Source organism: Lepidochelys kempii, chromosome 14 (genome assembly GCF_965140265.1).
Source record: "Lepidochelys kempii isolate rLepKem1 chromosome 14, rLepKem1.hap2, whole genome shotgun sequence".
In the NCBI taxonomy this organism is placed as follows: Eukaryota; Metazoa; Chordata; order Testudines; family Cheloniidae; genus Lepidochelys; species Lepidochelys kempii.
Window position 1 is genome coordinate 39576287 of NC_133269.1, and position 20890 is coordinate 39597176.

Below are 20890 nucleotides of genomic sequence, written 5' to 3' on the forward strand. Positions count from 1 at the left end.
GCCTAAGGGCCTTTTCCCTTGGCTCCTGTGGGCTCCCCCTCCTGAACCCCCTTTGCCACTCACCCTTGACCCCCCCCTGCACCCTAACCCCTACATTTTGCCATCTTCACCCCAACCTCTCCACAGTGTCACCTTCACCCTAACCCCTGCACTTCCCTTCCCACTGTGCCCCCAACCCCAGCCCTGCACTGCCCATGTGCCTGCCACACCGCTGCCCTGCCCAGGTCCCCCCACCCCCTTATGCCCAGCAACCCCCATGCCCAGTGGCCCCTCACCCAGAGATCTCCACCCCCGATCCCTATGCCCAGTGGCCTCCCACCTACAGACTCCCCGCACTGCCCAGCACCCCCTCACAGCCCCCCACAACTGTCCAGCATGCCATATTCCCGAGGGCTTTCAGCACCAAAAAAATTAAAAATTCTGTGCACAGTATTTTAAAATTCTGCCAATTTTATTTGTCAATACATACATGTGGAGGCTCCAGAATGGCAGTGGCAAGCATTGGCCCCTGGCTGCATGGAGGTGGGAGGTTGCCCTGCAGCCTTCCCCCTTCCCTCCTAGGAGAGGGACTTGGCAGTGAGATACCTCTGTGTGTGTCAAAAGGCCATAGGGAAGCGTTTTACGAGATGGCTGGCAGGTCAGCCAGGATCCAAAATCCCTGTGAATAACTAAAAAGAAACAGCTGATACCAATGGCTGAGTCCAGCCCTCATCCAGGCCCTTGTCTGCCAGGGTTCTGGGCCATCACTTCCCAAATGGCCTTTCATTCTCTCGAGAATGGAACATTTCCCTCCAAGCCTGAAAAGCACAGCGGTGCTTGGGATGCACAGTGGAATAAGAAAAGGAATTCTCTTTAGGCACCAATCCTTTTTTTCTGCCCTGATTTACACTGGGCTTGTCTACACCACACCGACTTTTAGTGACAAGGCTGTGTCAATGCAGCACTTTTCGGCAATTTTGCCGACAAAATACTTCCAGCCCCATGAGTGGCTTTTGCTGTGTTGGCTGGAGTGTGTTTCGACATGAGTGCATGATTTGCATTTTGGCAACCGAAGCGAGAACTGAAAGGTGAATTGGTCAAAAAGAACTGTTTATCAAAAAGCAATTTTGTTATGTCCTTGGGAAAAAATGAAGAATCGGCAAAAAAGGAAATAACACCAGTGGGACTGCTTTAAAAATGTCTAAGAATTGGAGGAAATGGCACCGCTTGGATCATGGTGGCCTGCCCAGGACTGTCTCCTTGGAGTTGCAGATGAAGGCCCAGGACAACAGAGACTCTCCCTCCTCCTCATAATAAAGGGTTCCACAATCTCATAGACCTTCCAAAGAGAATTTGATAAGGCGGGTAGCCAGTATCCAATCGATCACTGCTCCGGATGGCTGCCAATTACCCTTGATAATTTATTGTCCCAACCTTTGCCAGTTTCTTGCACCACTTGGCGTAGGGCTTGCTTGATAATCTGATCCATCCTTTCTACTGTCCCTGACGATTGAGGATGGTAGGAGATATGTAGTTGTTGCTTTACTCCTAAAGCTTTTAATATTTTTTAATTACTTTTCCTATAAAATGTGCTCCATCATCTGAACCAATTACTTCTGGAGTCCCATATCTACTAAACAGTACTTTCCACAACTTCTTGGCAGTGGTCTCTGAAGTATGATTCCTGTGGGAATTGCCTCCATCCAGCCAGAAAAGGAATCTATTACCACTAATAAATACTGATTCCCTCTTTGGGTTTTAATATAATCAACCTGTATTCTACTCCACGGCCCTACAATTCTTTGGTGCCACAAGGGTCCCAAATTTGGTGGTCTGTTCCCATCTGCTGCACATCTTATGCAGTTTTTAACCAAATTTTCTACGTCCTCTCGCACCTTCGGCTGTATTCCAATCTATTTTTACCTTAAAAGAGAGTATTTTCTATTCCTTGGTGGGCCATAGATTAACACAGGTTAATGATCTCTTCTCTTTGAAGTTTGCCACTTTACCTCTCCTGTTTTCTTACATAAACCCCCTTTCATACTCCAGGTTCCCCATCTTTAGGTTCGGCCTCCTGTTTTATGTTGTGAGCTCTAGTAATTAACATAACCCCCAAAGGTTCCTTTTTTGCTAATTTAGCTAAAGCATCCACTTTAACTTTCTGATATTTTTCATCCCCTTCTTCCTTTTGATGACTTTTAATATGTCTTACCTTTAATTTTCCCAGGTGTTCTTTCAACCAATCATAGATAAATTTCCAGTTTTCCTTTTGGACCAAATTTCCACCCTCAGCTGTTTCCCAATGGTTCTTTTTCCAAATCCAGTGTAACAGTCCCTGTACCCCAAAACCTGAATCCATATACAGACGCTTCCCGGGTTATGCAAGACCCCACTTACGCAAATTCGCACTTATGGAAAAAGTTCCGTAAGCTAGAAATAGGATTTTCGAGTTCTGGTAATTTTTGCATAACGTACAGATATACGTTTCCAACTTACGCAAAATTTGAGTTATGCAAGGCTTTCCCCGGTGCAGACAATGGAATTCTGCTGGTGACCTGGCTACAGCCTCTCAGAAAGGGGGATTAACTAGAATGATGGAAAAAACACTTCCATTAATGCAGGATACATTTGAGGGGGGGAGGGATAGCTCAGTGGTTTGAGCATTGACCTGCTAAACCCAAGGTTGTGAGTTCAATCCTTGAGGGGGCCATTTAGGGATCTGCAGCAAAAATTGGGGATTGGCCCTGCTTTGGACTAGATGACCTCCTGAGGTCCCTTCCAACCCTGATATTCTATCTACACTATGGCACTTCAGCAACACAGCTGCAGTGTAGACATACCATTATTCTTCCTGAGACCTGGTCTACACCTACAACATAGGTCAGCCTAGCTGCATTGCACTGAAAACTTTCACACCCTGTGTGATGTAATTAGGTCGATCTAACCCCTGAGGTAGATGCAGATAGGTCAAGGGAAGAATTCTTTGTTGCCCTAGCTAGTGCCTCTCCTAGAGCTGGATTTACTGCACTGATTGTAAAACCCTTCTACCGATGTAGGAAGTGTCTATGCTAGTCACTCATTTCTACTGAATATTGGGATGGATGTGCACTCCCGAGTCCCTGGGTCTCCTTCTCCCAGGCTCCCGGCTCGTGCGGAGCTTCCAGCTTCTTCCCAAAATGCAAAATCCCAATTAACTAATTCGGTGTCCCTGCCACCCCACATCCACCTGTCTCCAGCCCCACATTAATTCTGCCCCCCAACCCCACATCACTTCTGCCCCCAACCCCCCCACCAATTGTGACCCCACAGCCCCCACATCTGCCCCTCAGGGCCCCTTTTCCCCTCCTGCACCCCCAGAAGTTTTTCACCCTCCCCTCCCATTCCTGGTGCTGCAGGGAGGGAGTGGGGAGGAGCTTCCAGGGGTCACTGAGCTAAGAGGCCAGAGGGCTGGGTAGACAGGAGTCCTCCAGGCCTTAGGGACTAGGATAATTTGGCTAGAGAAACCCATTTTTCCATTCCCAGTGGGCTGTTCCCCCCCCCCATGTCTCAGTGGCACTGTCTGACCCAGGATCCCCAGAGTCCTCCTGGCTCATAGGGGAAAGTGGCAAACAGGCTGCACAGTCCCTGGGGCAGTGATGAGATCGGCTTCTCTACCTCACTCACTCAATGCTCTCCATGGTTTGGCAGTCCAGACAGTCCAGAGTTGAGACTGGAAGCAAACTCCAGGGTCATGGAGGCGGCTATGGGTGTGTGAGGCTAGAGAAACTGCTCTCATGGCTCCCAGTGAGCTATTCCCCCGCGCCCCCCCTGCGTGTCGCAGGGACACAGTCTGACCCGGGCTACCTGCCCCACCTGGAGCCAGGGTTGGATTCTCTCCCCAAGAACCGAGCCCGGCGGGAAAGTGAAGATCGGGGCCTCGTCACCAGCACCGATAAATGTCACCTGCCCCTGGTCACAGTCCAGACAAACACGGGTCCTGCTGGGGGCCCGGCTCAGGGGCAGAGGGGGTCACAGGGGAGGTGAGAGCCCAGAACTGACCCTCCCACCACCCCACAGCCCAGATCCCTTGCTCAGGGCTACGGATGATCTCTCCCTTCCTCCCCACAGACTCTCTGGCCACCCCCACAGCCCAGCGTCGGCCACCCACCTCCACCTCCCAGCAATGTCTCCCCGCGGTGAATCCCTCACAGCCCAGCACACAGAGCTCAGAGTCAAATCTCTCAGGGTTGCTGGGCAGTTGCTGCAGTGTGTGTTCCCATCTCACACTTTTCTCATCCTTAGACAGGACGAGCCGGGGATGAGCCATGTCTGGATCCAGGGTCACATTCGCTGGGGGGAGAAAATCAGAGCATTAGGGGCAGAGCTCGGCCCTGGGGGAGGCTGGGACCATTTCTCACACACCCCAGCAGCCCCGTCCTGGCTGGGACAGTCCTGGATCGCAGGGAGCTGCCTCTGTCCTGGGTACCTGAGACTGAGCAGAGATATCACTGTAATTCCTCAAAAAGAAAAGGAGTACTTGTGGCACCTTAGAGACTAACCAATTTATTTGAGCATGAGCTTTCGTGAGCTACAGCTCACTTCATCAGATGTTTACCGTGGAAACTGCAGCAGACTTTATATACACACAGAAATCATGAAACAATACCTCCTTGATTTCTGTGTGTATATAAAGTCTGCTGCAGTTTCCACGGTAAACATCTGATGAAGTGAGCTGTAGCTCACGAAAGCTCATGCTCAAATAAATTGGTTAGTCTCTAAGGTGCCACAAGTACTCCTTTTCTTTTTGCGAATACAGACTAACACGGCTGTTCCTCTGAAACCTGTAATTACTCAGTGTATTTCTCATCTGCTTCCAGAAGCTTCAGCTGCCAGCTCCCTCTGCTGGGGCTGCTCCATTCCCAGTGGCAGAGACACAGCCAGGAAGGTGTCAGAAGCTTTTATTGAGGAGGGAACAGAGGAGGCAGGTACCAGCTCTGTATCCCAGAGGGAAGCTCCCTTCCCTAAAGGCAGCCTCCACTCCCAGGCCGGGGAACAGAGAGGAAGGTGCAGCACTGAGGAAGAGCTGCTTAAAACCAGAGAGTAGGAGATGGCATTGGGTGGGGTAGCCCCATCCCCAGCCTAGAGAGAAAGGAGGAGCTGGCAGCATCAGAGGGAGAGCATCTCCCTAGTCCAGGAAACAGGGAGCAGCTCCAATGGGAGAGCCCAGCCCTGCCCAAAGGAAAGGCAGGATGTTGGAGAAGAGCAATGGGGAGATCCCCTGCACCGGGGTGAAGCAGAGGGATGTGTCAGCCCTCAGGGCAGAGAGCTGTGTTCGGGTGCTGCTCAGGGAGTGTTTCTGTTTATCAGCATGGGCATGGACTCAGCACTCAGGTTGGTGTCAGGATTGTTTGTGTGATGTCAGCTTTGGATCTCCCCAGGTGTTCTGGACCCTTGGTAGAAGTTGGAGGTGGGGCACAAGGTCCCTCCACCTATGGCCCTGCCCACTCCGTGGCCCTGCCCCATTACTCCTCTTCCCGCCAAGCCCCTGACCCCACCCTAGGAGCCTTGTCTGCTGGGGAGAACCCTTGACCACCTGCCCTGGGTGGGTATCTGGGGGGCCTGAGAGCAGTTCCTGCCCCATGTCCCAACTCCCCGGAGTGCACCACTCCAGGGCAGGTGGAGGGTTCAGAGCTCCCCAGTGTCGCTCAGGTACCCTGGATGGGAGCCCGGCTCTGGCTTCTGGCCTGGCCAGGGGGCAGGGCCTCTGGGGAAGTGGAGCAGGGTTGGGGCCACAGAGATGGGCCAACACTGGGAAGAGGATTCAGTCTCACCCTGTCTGTGTGCTCCTATTGGTTGTCCTCTTTTTCTCTCCAGTGCAGACGGCAGAGTGTCTGGAGGGGGAAAGGATAAGAGAGATGAGATTTCAGGCTTCATATTTATAACAGCGTCCCCACTCTGAATTCCTAGAACTGTGTTTTCATCATGGCACAGAAACAGACAGAGACATGCTCAGGTATTTAATGTAAAAAGGTCTGAAACCTCTCTCCTCTCTCATTCAGGCATCTCCCAGCAACGGAACCAATGTCCTTTTGAACTCCCAACTTGTCAAAAGACATGAAATTGTGTAAAAGATCCTTGGGTCCTGATTCTGTCATCTCAGATCTGCTTAGGCTTCATCAGGGGAAGTTTGAGTCGCAAGGCTGAGGTCCCAGTTATGCTGGTACGCCCTGAAGGCGATATTGGACATTGGACTGTGAACTATTTCTGAAAGAACTCTTTACAGCTAGAAAGCTTGCCATCTCTGCTATGGATCTGAACCTCGATGAACCAAACTCATGTCTGTATGTGTATTCATCTTTTAACCATACTCTCTCTCTCTTTTGTTAAAGTTTAATTTAGTTCATAAGAAATGGCTGTAGTGTGTATTTGGGTAAGATCTGAAACATCCGTTAACCTGGGAGAGGACGTGTCTGATCCTTTGGGATTGCTAGAACCTTTTCTTTTATAGGATGAAATAAGATTTTCAGAAATCATCATACCTGACATAAAGGAAATGTTGCCTTAAGTGACCTTGTTATTAAGTGATGTGTTCATAAGTTGCTATGTAGGACAAAGAGATGTTTTGACCACACAATGTGCTTCAAGACAGCAGGCACCCAAAATGTACCGCCCAGGAGCAGTGAGCAAAGTCCAAAAAATCCCATGTGGTGAAAAGGGTCAAAGTGACCCGTGCACATCAGTGTGTAACGACTGCCAAGGAATGAATCAGAAACGAGGATAACTTGAAAATAGCTTGGACAGCAAAGTCCTAAAGATACTTCCAATGCATAACACACAAAGATGACTGGAAAAGAACAATTAAATATATAATCTGGATGCATATAACATGTCAGACATTGTAAAGGGTAGTCGGAGCATCATGGGAGAAATACATCATGACCTGCCTATGCCCCAGAAGAAGGTAGGTGGGCAGCATTTCTTTCAGTATGTCCGTCATTTCTTACTTGAGTAGTGGTTGTAATAGCAAGGCATGCTTTTGGAACAAATAAGGGGTTGAATTAATCAGTCTGAGGGTCTTGGATCCTAAGGGTGTGGCATTCTCACCCAAGAGCATAGGCGTGTGAATCACACTTCATTAGAGTGTGCACCCAGGGAATGTCTGTCTTTTTTTTTTAAAGGCGAACATTTATTGAATACTCAATCATAAAGGACAGTATTTTATTCATCAAACAAACTAAAGAAACTAAAACTTAACTAAACTTAATTTTTTTTAACTTAACACCTAAACCAAGGGTCGGCAACCTTTCAGAAGTGGTGTGCCGAATCTTCGTTTATTCAGTTTAATTTAAGGTTTCACGTGCCAGTAATGCATTTTAATGTTTTTGAGAAGGTCTCTCTCTCTAAGTCTATATATTATATAACTAAACTATTGTTGTATTGTACAGTAAACAAGGTTTTCAAAATGTTTAAGAAGCTTCATTTAAAATTAAATTAAAATGCTGTGCTTACTCCGCCGGCCCACTCAGCCCATTGCCGGCCTGGGGTTCCGTTCACCTAGGCCGGCAGCGGGCTGAGCAGGGCCTGCAGCCGGGACCCTGGCTGGCAAGGGGCAGGCAGCCAGAACCCCAGACCAGCAGCGGGCTGAGCAGGGCCAGTGGCCAGGACCCCAAACCAGCAGCGGGCTGAGCCTATCAGAGGCTCGTTCACCTGCACATCCACCAATGTGATATATGCCATCATGTCCCAGCAATGCCCCTCTGCCATGTACATTGGTCAAACTGGACAGTCTCTACGTAAAAGAATAAATGGACACAAATCAGATGTCAAGAATTATAACATTCATAAACCAGTCGGAGAACACTTCAATCTCTCTGGTCACGCAATCACAGACATGAAGGTCGCTATCTTACAACAAAAAAAATTTCAAATCCAGACTCCAGCGAGAAACTGCTGAATTGGAATTCATTTGCAAATTGGATACTATTAATTTAGGCTTAAATAGAGACTGGGAGTGGCTAAGTCATTATGCAAGGTAGCCTATTTCCCCTTGTTTTTTTCTACCCCTCCCCCCCTGACGTTCTGGTTAAACTTGGATTTGTGCTGGAAATGGCCCACCTTGATTATCATGCACATTGTAGGGAGAGTGGTCACTTTGGATGAGCTATTACCAGCAGGAGAGTGAGTTTGTGTGTGTGTGTGGCCCAACTTGATGATCACTTTAGATAAGCTATTACCAGCAGGAGAGTGGGGTGGGAGGAGGTATTGTTTCATGGTCTCTGTGTATATAATGTCTTCTGCAGTTTCCACAGTATGCATCCGATGAAGTGAGCTGTAGCTCACGAAAGCTTATGATCAAATAAATTGGTTAGTCTCTAAGGTGCCACAAGTACTCCTTTTCTTTTTGCGAAGACAGACTAACACGGCTGTTACTCTGAAACCAGTAATTAGAGAGAGATCTCAATTATAACCAAGCTTTACTGGTATGTGTGGATTGATTAGTGGTATAGCACATAACAGGGCAATGGAGTCACATGGGGGTGAATCAATATATCTGTTTTTGAGAAGGTTTAACGAACAAAGTGATACAAATCCTAGGAGCTCTGAAGCCCTGGGGACGGCACTGGTTGGGCAGAGCTGGTTCAAGCACCAGGGCAAAGCCCATGAGACATCAGGAGGCCACTCGTCTGGTTTGAAGCTGCGCGGTCCCAGTTTGGTGGAGCCCTATCCCTGTCTGGCAGGGACCCAGCACTGGACGTGGCTTTGTCCGGTGAAAAAGAGAGAGGAGACCGAGGATGCAGGGAGACACCAGTGGGGGCGGGGGTAGGGGTCTGGGCGGCACTTCCATGCAGAATGATGCCGGTGGGGGTGCGCTGACAAAGGTGGTGGTGGGCCCACGCAGGCTGACCGATTCAGATGTGGGAGGGCCCATGCAGGCAGGCATGGAGATGTCCTGTGTTCTGGGGATGCCTCAGTGGCCCCCCTAATTAGACAGGCAGATTTGTATAAAGAACGGTTGGGGTTTGCCCCAGTGCTGCCCTAAACCCTTTCTGTGGCAATGCCCCCTGGGGAGGTCCCCATGGTCCCATTGCCTGGTAAAGATCCCGGAAGCAGTGGATTCTGGGAGATTTCAAAAGGCTGCCTGGTGGGACTCATGGAACCACTTTGGCTGGTCCTTGCCCACGTACACAACAGAACAGGTCAGACTGGCACCGGTCAGCTCCAGCCCGGGGTTAGTTTGGCTACAAGCCAATCTAATCCCAGTGGGACTTGGCATGGACCTGAGCTGTGTGGAGCCATTTTGTGTGTGGACTGAAGGTGCTCGGGGTCCCACACAGTGTTTAGCCCAGTGATCTCCTCTAGTGCAGGCCGGCAGCAGCTGAATTTAACCCTTCCTGGAGGAACACAGGAGTTCAAAATCCCAGTGGGAAACCTGCTTTCCCTGCTGGGCCTGGGGCTTTTGTCAAGGAATTTTTTCCTTCTACTGTCCGCACTTCATCACTGCTCAGTGCTGCTGGGGCATGAGGAGGCAGCATATCCTAGTGGTTAGGGCACTGGACTTAGTCTTGGAAAAATGGGGGTTTATACCCAGCTCTGACACTGACCTACTGAGTGACCTTGGACAAATCACTTCCCCTCTTTGTGCCTTAGGGTATGTCTACACTACGGAATAAGGTCGAATTTATAGAAGTCGTTTTTTTAGAAATCGGTTTTATATATTCGAGTGTGTTTGAAAATGCTCTAAGTGCATTAACTTGGCGGAGTGCTTCCACAGTACCGAGGCTAGAGTCGACTTCCGGGGCGTTGCACTGTGGGTAGCTATCCCACAGTTCCTGCAGTCTCCGCTGCCCATTGGAATTCTGGGTTGAGATCCCAATGCCTGATGGGGCTAAAACATGGTCGCGGGTGGTTCTGGGTACATATCGTCAGGCCCCCCTTCCCTCCCTCCCTCCGTGAAAGCAAGGGCAGACAATCGTTTCGCACCTTTTTTCCTGAGTTACCTGTGCAGACGCCATACCACGGCAAGCATGGAGCCCGCTCAGGTAACCGTCACCCTATGTCTCCTGGGTGCTGGCAGACTTGGTACGGCATTACTACACAGTAGCAGCAACCCCTTGCCTTGTGGCAGCAGACGGTGCAATACGACTGGTAGCCGTCCTCATTGTGTCCGAGGTGCTCCTGGCCACGTCGGCTGGGAGCGCCTGGGCAGGCATGGGCGCAGGGACTAAATTTGGAGTGACTTGACCAGGTCATTCTCTTTAGTCCTGCAGTCAGTCCTATTGAACCGTCTTATGGTGAGCAGGCAGGCGATACGGATTGCTAGCAGTCGTATTGTACCATCTTCTGCCGGGCAGCCAAGAGATGAAGATGGCTAGCAGTCGTATTGTACCATCTTCTGCCGGGCAGGCAAGAGATGAGGATGGCTAGCAGTCGTATTGCACCATCTTCTGCCGAGCAGCCATGAGATGTGGATGGCTTGCAGTCCTTCTGCACCGTCTGCTGCCAGCCAAAGCTGTAAAAGATAGGTGGAGTGGATCAAAACAAGAAATAGACCAGATTTGTTTTGTACTCATTTGCCTCCTCCCCCGTCTAGGGGACTCATTCCTCTAGGTCACACTGTAGTCACTCACAGAGAAGGTGCAGCGAGGTAAATCTAGCCATGTATCAATCAGAGGCCAGACTAACCTCCTTGTTCCAATAAGAACAATAACTTAGGTGCACCATTTCTTATTGGAGCCCTCCATGAAGTCCTGCCTGAAATACTCCTTGATGTAAAGCCACCCCCTTTGTTGATTTTAATTCCCTGAAGCCAACCCTGTAAGCCATATCGTCAGTCGCCCCTCCCTCCGTCAGAGCAACAGCAGACAATCGTTTCGCGCCTTTTTTCTGTGCGGACGCCATACCAAGGCAAGCATGGAGGCTGCTCAGCTCACATTGGCAATTAGGAGCACATTAAACACCACACGCATTATCCAGCAGTATATGCAGCACCAGAACCTGGCAAAGCGATACCGGGTGAGGAGGCGACGTCAGCTCAGTCACGTGAGTGATCAGGACATGGACACAGATTTCTCTGAAAGCATGGGCCCTGCCAATGCATGCATCATGGTGCTAATGGGGCAGGTTCATGGTGTGGAACGCCAATTCTGGGCTCAGGAAACAAGCACAGACTGGTGGGACCGCATAGCGTTGCAGGTCTGGGACAATTCCCAGTGGCTGCGAAACTTTCGCATGCGTAAGGGCACTTTCATGGAACTTTGTGACTTGCTTTCCCCTGCCCTGAGGCGCATGAATACCAAGATGAGAGCAGCCCTCACAGTTGAGAAGCGAGTGGTGATAGCCCTGTGGAAGCTTGCAATGCCAGACAGCTACCGGTCAGTTGGGAATCAATTTGGAGTGAGCAAATCTACTGTTGGGGCTGCTGTGATGCAAGTAGCCCACGCAATCAAAGATCTGCTGATATCAATGGTAGTGACCCTGGGAAATGTGCAGGTCATAGTGGATGGCTTTGCTACAATGGGATTCCTTAACTGTGGTGGGGCCATAGACGGAACCCATATCCCTATCTTGGCACCGGAGCACCAAGCCGCCGAGTACATAAACCGCAAGGGGTACTTTTCAATAGTGCTGCAAGCTCTGGTGGCTCACAAGGGACGTTTCACCAACATCAACGTGGGATGGCCGGGAAAGGTACATGACGCTCGCATCTTCAGGAACTCTGGTCTGTTTCAAAAGCTGCAGGAAGGGACTTTATTCCCAGACCAGAAAATAACTGTTGGGGATGTTGAAATGCCTATATGTATCCTTGGGGACCCAGCCTACCCCTTAATGCCATGGCTCATGAAGCCGTACACAGGCAGCCTGGACAGTAGTCAGGAGCTGTTCAACTACAGGCTGAGCAAGTGCAGAATGGTGGTAGAATGTGCATTTGGACGTTTAAAGGCGCGCTGGTGCAGTTTACTGACCCGCTTAGACCTCAGCGAAACCAATATTCCCACTGTTATTACTCCTTGCTGTGTGCTCCACAATATCTGTGAGAGTAAGGGGGAGACGTTTATGGCAGGGTGGGAGGTTGAGGCAAATCACCTGGCTGCTGGTTATGCGCAGCCAGACACCAGGGCGGTTAGAAGAGCACAGGAGGGCGTGGTACGCATCAGAGAAGCTTTGAAAACCAGTTTCATGACTGGCCAGGCCACGGTGTGAAAGTTCTGTTTGTTTCTCCTTGATGAAACCCCCCGCCCCTTGGTTCACTCTACTTCCCTGTAAGCTAACCACCCTCCCCTCCTCCCTTCGATCACCGCTTGCAGAGGCAATAAAGTCATTGTTGCTTCACATTCATGCATTCGTTATTCATTCATCACACAAATAGGGGGATGACTACCAAGGTAGCCCAAGAGGGGTAGTGGAGGAGGGAAGGAAAATGCCACACAGCACTTTAAAAGTTTACAACTTTTAAATTTATTGAATGCCAGCCTTCTTTTTTTTGGGTAATCCTCTGTGGCAGAGTGGCTGGTTGGCCGGTGCCCCCCCCACCGCATTCTTGGGCGTCTGGGCGTGGAGGCTATGGAACTTGGGGAGGAGGGCGGTTGGTTACACAGGGGCTGTAGTGGCAGTCTGTGCTCCAGCTGCCTTAGCTGCAGCTCAGCCATACACTGGAGCATACTGGTTTGGTCCTCCAGCAGCTTCAGCATTGAATCCTGCCTCCTCTCATCACGCTGCCACCACATTTGAGCTTCAGCCCTGTCTTCAGCCCGCCACTTACTCTCTTCAGCCCACCACCTCTCCTCCCAGTCATTTTGTGCTTTCCTGCACTCTGACATTATTTGCCTCCACGCATTCGTCTGTGCTCTGTCAGTGTGGACGGACAGCATGAGCTCAAAGAACATTTCATCTCGAGTGCGTTTTTTTTTCTTTCTAATCTTTACTAGCCTCTGGGAAGGAGAAGATCCTGTGATCATTGAAACACATGCAGCTGATGGAGAAAAAAAAGGGACAGCGGTATTTAAAAAGACACATTTTATAAAACAGTGGCTACACTCTTTCAGGGTAAACCTTGCTGTTAACATTACATACATAGCACATGTGCTTTCGTTACAAGGTCGCATTTTGCCTCCCCCCACCGCGTGGCTACCCCCTCAACCCTTCCCCCTCCCCGTAGCTAACAACAGGGAACATTTCTGTTCAGCCACAGGCAAACAGCCCAGCAGGAACGGGCTCCTCTGAGTGTCCTCTGAAGAAAAGCACTCTATTTCAACCAGGTGACCATGAATGATATCTCACTCTCCTGAGGATAACACAGAGAGATAAAGAACGGATGTTGTTTGAACGCCAGCAAACATACACTGCAATGCTTTCTTGTACAATGATTCCCGAGTACGTGTTACTGGCCTGGAGTGGTAAAGTGTCCTACCATGAAGGACGCAATAAGGCTGCCCTCCCCAGAAACCTTTTGCAAAGGCTTTGGGAGTACATCCAGGAGAGCCGCGAATGCCAGGGCAAAGTAATCCTTTCACATGCTTGCTTTTAAACCATGTATAGTATTTTAAAAGGTACACTCACCGGAGGTACCTTCTCCACCTGCCGGGTCCGGGAAGCAGCCTTGGGTGGGTTCAGGGGGTACTGGCTCCAGGTCCAGGGTGAGAAACAGTTCCTGGCTGTCGGGAAAACCGGTTTCTCCGCTTGCTTGCTGTGAGCTATCTACAACCTCATCATCATCATCATCTTCTTTGTCCCCAAAACCTGCTTCCGTGTTGCCTCCATCTCCATTGAAGGAGTCAAACAACACGGCTGGGGTAGTGGTGGCTGAATCCCCTAAAATGGCATGCAGCTCATCATAGAAGCGGCATGTTTGGGGCTCTGACCCGGAGCGGCCATTCCCCTCTCTGGTTTTCTGGTAGGCTTGCCTCAGCTCCTTAAGTTTCACGCGGCACTGCTTCAGGTCCCTGTTATGGCCTCTGTCCTTCATGCCCTGGGAGATTTTGACAAAGGTTTTGGCATTTCGAAAACTGGAACGGAGTTCTGATAGCACGGATTCCTCTCCCCATACAGTGATCAGATCCCGTACCTCCCGTTCGGTCCATGCTGGAGCTCTTTTGCGATTCTGGGACTCCATCATGGTCACCTCTGCTGATGAGCTCTGCATGGTCACCTGCAGCTTGCCACGCTGGCCAAACAGGAAATGAGATTCAAAAGTTCGCGGTTCTTTTCCTGTCTACCTGGCCAGTGCATCTGAGTTGAGAGTGCTGTCCAGAGCGGTCACAATGGAGCACTCTGGGATAGCTCCCGGAGGCCAATACCGTCGAATTGTGTCCACAGTACCCCGAATTCGAGCCGGCAAGGCCGATTTAAGCGCTAATCCACTTGTCAGGGGTGGAGTAAGGAAATCGATTTTAAGAGCCCTTTAAGTCGAAATAAAGGGCTTCATCGTGTGGACGGGTGCAGGTTTACATCGATTTAATGCTGCTAAATTCGACCTAAAGTCCTAGTGTAGACCAGGGCTTAGTGCCCCTTCCGCCTTTTGTCTCTCTTGTCCAGTTACACTGTAAATGACTCAGGGCAGGGATTGTCCCTCACTGTGTTTTGTGCAGGGCACCTCGAGGTCAGATCTCATCTGGGATTTGTAGGCGCTGCTGGGACGCAAATAACCATAATAAACACTGTGATACAATCAGTAATAACAGCCACAGCTTGTAGCTCCCCCTTCTCCAGCCTGCAGGCAGTACTCTCACATAGACTGGCCGGCCGCTCCTGTGAGTCAAACCTCATTTGTCATTTAATAGCTTCCAGTCTGCAGAGAGTTCCTTTATTTCATGGTGGGAGCTGGGTTTGAAAAGGATTCAGCTGCTCAGAGAAAACTTTCCCACATCAGACAATTTTAAAATCTTCATCTCTTGCCTTTCCTGCCAGGCTGGAGTCTCATTAATTTGTACGGCATCTTTCATGGAATGAAGGCTACACACAGCTGAATGACACAGTTACACCTGTCTCGGGCAACTTGTGATGCCATTTCCCTGTAATTAAAATCCAAAGTTATTCCCATTAGACTGGAAAACAACTCGGTACCTTGTACTCTTGGGCAGCTTCCTGTATGGGAACCACTGTGTGAGTGCGGTGAGCCCGGGATCTGTCGCACACCACACAGATGGGGGTTTGATCCTCTTCACAGAACAGTTTCAGAGCCTCCTGGTGTTCCCCACACACCCCACCCCCTCCTGCTCCCTTTGCTGCCTGGAAACTCAGCTGCTTGGCGATTTCTACCACATTTGCCAGCTGCCTGTTGGGCCTGAGGTTTCTCTGTTGCACAGTTTCTCTGCACTGAGGGCAGGAGGCGGCTGTGTCGGGTCCCTCCCAGCACTGGGCGATGCAGGCTCGGCAGAAATTGTGCCCACACTCCAGAGTGACAGGGTCTGTGAAATACTCCAGACAGATGGGACATGTCGCTTCCTCCTGGAGACTTTCCACGGGGCTCTCTGCAGCCATGGCTCCCTCCGGGCAGTGGGACAGGCTTTGTTTCCATTTCCTGAGTTCACACTATGCCCCGCTTGCATCAGCAAGGGGTTGTTTCCCTTCTGGAATTGACTCAGGCTGTTCGTTCAGGGGGAAGGGGCCCACCATGGAGGTTGTGGTGAAAAATGTACCACTAGGGCTCTGGTCCTGAAATCAGCCCCTGTGCTGATGGGGCGGTTCACTGAGGCATCCCCCTTGAGGATGAGCCTGGAGGAGCAGCGTCTGTGTGTCTAGGAAGTGATAGTCAGACTTGGTGGAATTCTTCTTTTTATATAATATACAATATTGACAGATAATGTTTATTTTAAACAATTTTTATATTTATTGATTTAAACGTTCACCGTTGCACAACAATCTGGGTTTCAGCATTTCATTCCAATTGTTATCAATTACAATTTTCACAGCTGTTGGAAATTCTGAGAGGATCAGACAATATTTTGGTCAGACCAGAACTATGTAATGACACTGGACAATGAGATTCAAAAAGTTGAAGCTTTATAACCTTTAAAATTGTCTTTGAGCAGGTAAAATTCCCCCAGCAGCTCCCCTTGTGAGTGCAATAACCCAATTCCTCCCCCTCCACCACATGGACAGAGGGCGAGAGTCCATCTCATGGCGCCTCAGGAGCTGGTCTGGAATGTGCTGGGATCTCAGTCTGGGCCCTAGTGGGACAGGTGACCCTAAATCATGCAACCACACCCAGCAGAGAGACCAGCAGTGTTTCCCCCAGGAATTGAAATTAGGGGGGGTGTTGGAATATTCTAGGGGGGGTGAGGGCCGATGAGGGCTGAGACCGTGAGGCCAAAGGTGGGCTGTATAGCACCATAGTAGAAACTGAAGAATGTGTCACTACCATTTTATTAGATTTAACTCACGTTTTAAAACCATCACAAAAATTAAAGTTGGCTACTCAAGCCTACGATGAAGCACTACATCTACACCCGTCTTGGTTTCTTGTTGTAATTTGGCACTCTTTGGTGTCTTGTGTGTCCGTTACTTCCAGTCCTTCATGATATGCCCATGATCAGGCAGAAGGCGACTCCCTTCAGAACACAAAATTCTATAAAATGAGGAAAAAATATGCTCAACTGTAGCTATTGTGACTAGGAGTAGCAAGAGATGAATCCCTACTTTCATCCCAGGAAACACAGCACAAAGATTGGGTCCAACCACTAGTAATGATAAAGAAGTTGAAGTTAAATCTTCATTCGTTCGTCATATGATATTCCACTCTATGTTCAAAATTGTCTATTCTGACCTGATCACATGGCAGCCCCATTGCTGGGAGTGCCTCACTCCACTCAACTGTTGGTGTTTTATAAGACAGGCATCTGTAAAAGCTACGTGGAGGTTGAATAGAATCCAGAAATCTCTATTGTAGATTTGTAAGAATCAAGTCTGTGTACTTTTTCAGCTGGCTTAACAAACACTTCTTGTCCTCTTCACTTATGGAATCAATACAAGTACCTTCATTAGTCAACTTCTGGACTGAAGTCTTTGCTTCTTGGAGTACATTTTCAATGGATATCTCTGATTGATCCAAGGATCGCTTCTATTGCTGGACAGAGATCTACTACTGTTGTAGTAGATGCCTGGATGACATTGTTTAATGACTCAAGTGATTTCAACAGTAGACTTACAGGAGAGAGAATGGCGAGAGTCTTTTCTGAACTTAGTAACAAAAGTAGTCCACCAGCCTCACAACTTAGATCTGTCCTATCTTCGTGGATACATTCCAAAGCCAGTAATTACGGTTGCAGTAATTGTAAGAAAACTGCCAAGAATCATTCATGATAATGCCAGCAGATTTCCCCAGGCTGGACTAATTTGAACTTCAATCCCACTGTATCTTCTATTTGTTTCCAAAATGTTCGGTCCTTTTGGACTCTTGCTGAAAAAAGAGTATAAATAAGGCATTAAATTTGTGGCTTTTTAATGTCTTTTGAAGATTCTGCAGCTTTTACTAGTGCTAGCTGGAGTAGATGGCCTCTACAGTGTGTATAGGAAAGGTTAGGGTTACACTTTTCCCTGAGCAAAGCTTGTATTCCACTATGTCTTCCAGAGAAGTTTGTAGCTCCATCAAGTGCACAAGCAGCCATCTGCCTTGGCAAAACTTTTGTGTTGGGGGAGGGGAGCACCTGTGAACAACAAAAAATCCATTACAATTTGTAGTGATAAACACCCATTTTTTCATGGTCTGTGTGTATAAAAACATCTTCTGTATTTTCCACAGTATGCATCCGATGAAGCGAGCTGTAGCTCACGAAAGCTTATGATCAAATAAATTGGTTAGTCTCTAAGGTGCCGCAAGTCCTCCTTTTCTTTTTGCGAATACAGACTAACACGGCTGTTACTCTGAAACAAAAGTTTTGTTGTTCAATTGCAAGTGTAGACTAAGCTACCGTCCCTGAACTCTGCCTTGCCCGCAGTGAGGGCAATCTGCAGGCAGGCCGTACAGTACAGACTGGCACTGCGTGATGGCACAGCTGATATTCAATTCCATGCAGAGAACGACATTAAAAAAAACTTCCGGTGGCGAAGTCAAGGGTGCAAACACTGTGAAGTGCCAGAATTAAGGTGCCTGAACAGCCAGATCACCAGCTTCAAGAGGCGACAGTTCAGGTTAGAGCATCAGAGGCAGGATTTTTAGTTCAGTAACAGTAGCTTTTATTGCTCTGTGGGCTCCGTGGGAGTGTTGACATTTACTTCAATAGAAGCAGGATCAAGCCCTATATAGGCAATAGAATTGAAGGGCTTGGGACCAACTGCTAGAAAGGTCCAGGTGCTGCACCTTGGTTTTTGCTGCATTGTTTTCCCAGAAGCCATCAGTGTCCAGACTTTTCAGCTTTCCCTGACAAGCTGGAGTTGATCTCATTTTGAAGGTACAGCCCGAGCGTCTCTGTTTTGATGGCACAGTCTGGGGACACATTGTCAGGCTGTAGGTGGAGTCAGGTTTTATCTCTGACCCCTGCCCCTTCTGGTTTGTGCAGCTGTAGCCGTGGATCTCAGCATGCTCGGAGCTGCACGCCTCCGGGGGGGCAACGTCTAGGGCACGTTCCCCTCTGGGAGCCCCATGACCCACTCCTTGGGGGCACACAGATCCCAGAGCTCTTCGGCTCAGTTGGAGGAATTTACGGTGTCTGCCCTGACTCAGAAAGCTGCTCGTCTCTTCAGATACCTGCTAAGAGCATCCCGACTGCAAACAGCAACCGTTGCTGATGTCTGGCTGACAGGCCAGAGAGCCCATCTAGTGGGTTATAAAGAATGAGACATGGGAGGAGCACAGATATGAGGAGAAGTTCACAGCAGGGTGGTTTTATCAGGGGTTCATGGGCACACTGACACCCCCAAAACCCTGCAGTGGTGTCTTCTGACCCACAGGGCTGGGCCTGGCTCCCTGCTGTGGGTGTTGTGACCTGGGGGCTCTGACCACTTGCAGCAACACCTTCCACCTCTGCACTGTGACCCTAAACCCAGCCTGGTGCAAACAGGGGAGGGGCTGTAGAGTGAGCCTGCCCCTCACTCAGCCTGCAATGGGGAGCCAGGCACAGCCCCACGGGACAGGACACACCACTACAGATGAGTGTGGGCTGGGCTCACTCTCCAGCTCTGGCCTGCCCTCGGCACTTGGCTGGGATTAGGGCTGCGGCGGTGAGGCAGAGGGTGCTGTTGTGTGTGGTCTGAGGAGGAGGAGGAGGAAGAGGCAGAGCGAAGTGGCAGTTAGGGAAGCCCATTTGTGCAAAGCCATCCACAACGTCACGCCACGTTGCCCAGAGTCGCAGACTTTCAGAGTCCAACAGTTGACTTTCCTGCTCCGAACGGGTTAATGACCAATCGGTAGCAGTCTGGAGTAGCCAGCTTCCACAGTGCAATCGCCACGTGCTTCTCCACCGGCAGGGCAGCTCTCATTCTCTCCTGACCCAGGGCTGCAGGATGGGGCCCAGGGGGGATCTATGCCCACAATGAGCCAGTGCAGCAAGGCCCTTCGGAGGCACATTCTGCAGTCTCCAGGGCAGAAGCAGGTACAGAGCTGAGCTCCCATTTTCAGCACATGAAGCTCCATCCTCCGTTCTGAAACTTTGAGCCCATACGTTTATTCTATAGGGAAAGAGACTCTGCCAGTCCTAGCTCTTGCTGTGCTGTTTTCTGCTGCTGGGACACTTCCCCTCTTCTCACAAACACCCTCCCTGCGGAAGTGCCGGGGCTGCAGCTCCCCACACACTAGAGATGGTTTCCTTTAACCGTTCAGCTGCTGCAGATACTAGCTCACTCACCGCCCACTCTGGAGCACAAAGGGCCAGAGTCTTGGGCCAGGCTGAGCTGCTTTTTCAGCAGGACCTGAAGGGAAGGGTCAAGGGCAGAGTCCAGTGGAGACATTTTCAGCCCCATCTGGGCCTGATCTGGACAGTAAAACCCTGCAAAAATTCCTGCTCCAGAACAAACCTTGAAAAGGCCCTCCCCCGCCACACCATTCTCAAAGACCTGAGGAAACTTCTAGACTGGGGGGAGGGGAGCGCTTTTGTTAAACTGGAGCTAAAGGTTGCAGGGGAGAGAAGTGTCACTGGAAGGGAAAACTCCCCGTACTAAGGGAATTCTGTAGTTTTCTCAAAACCCACCAAGGTTCAGAAGCCTGGAGATTCTAAGTTAAGGCGACACTTTCTAAACAAATCCCAACATTGGACAGTCTGCCAATGCACAGTTAGGTCACCAAACAACCCAGGTTCTGTCCTGTGCCAGCCCCACCAACCTCTCACCCCCATCCCAATGGACCATCTGTATGTCCTGTGCAAGTTTATGGGGGAGGACTCTATAAATGAGTGTTTGCTCATGGAGTTTCCAGGTTGGTGGGAGTTCGAACAGGCCCACAGCCACAGGCCAGGTCTGCACTTGAAAATTAGGTCGATCCAGCTACGTTGCTCAGGGGTGTGAAAAATCCACACCCCTGAGAGATGGCGCTAAGCCAACCTAGCCCCCGGCGAAGACAGCGCTAGGTCCATGGTAGATTGCTTCTGTCGACCTCGGGAGGTGGATTTCCTGTTGTGCTGCTGTAGTGTTTCTAAAGCAGACATGGTGTCTGGCTGCAGAAACCCTAAAGTCTGACACTCCCCTGCATAGATAATCTACCTGCACCAAGGTGCCATCCAGCCATTACTATCTGGCAATGGTTAGGCAAGGGGCGAGTTCAGACTGCTCTTTTTCTGCTGAACTCTGTCAATTGTATTACCAGATTGGAAAGGCCAGATCTTGAAGACATTTTGTAAAGGAAGAAGTGGTAAGATTCAGACATGAGTGGGAAGTGTGGGGCTACAGAGAGGGCTGAATTGAAGACAACGCCTAGTTCATGGCCTGAGTGACCACCCTTATGGGGCTGCCCATGGTGACTGAGAAAGGAGGGTGAGTGGGAGGGTGGATGTGGGGACATTAGGAG

General features: G+C 49.8%; 1 protein-coding gene across 1 annotated transcript in view; it reads left to right on the forward strand.

Moving 5' to 3' along the window:
* LOC140898045 (uncharacterized) overlaps positions 1-20890 on the forward strand; it is a 129315-nt gene that overhangs the window by 15349 nt on the left and 93076 nt on the right. The window lies entirely within an intron of this gene.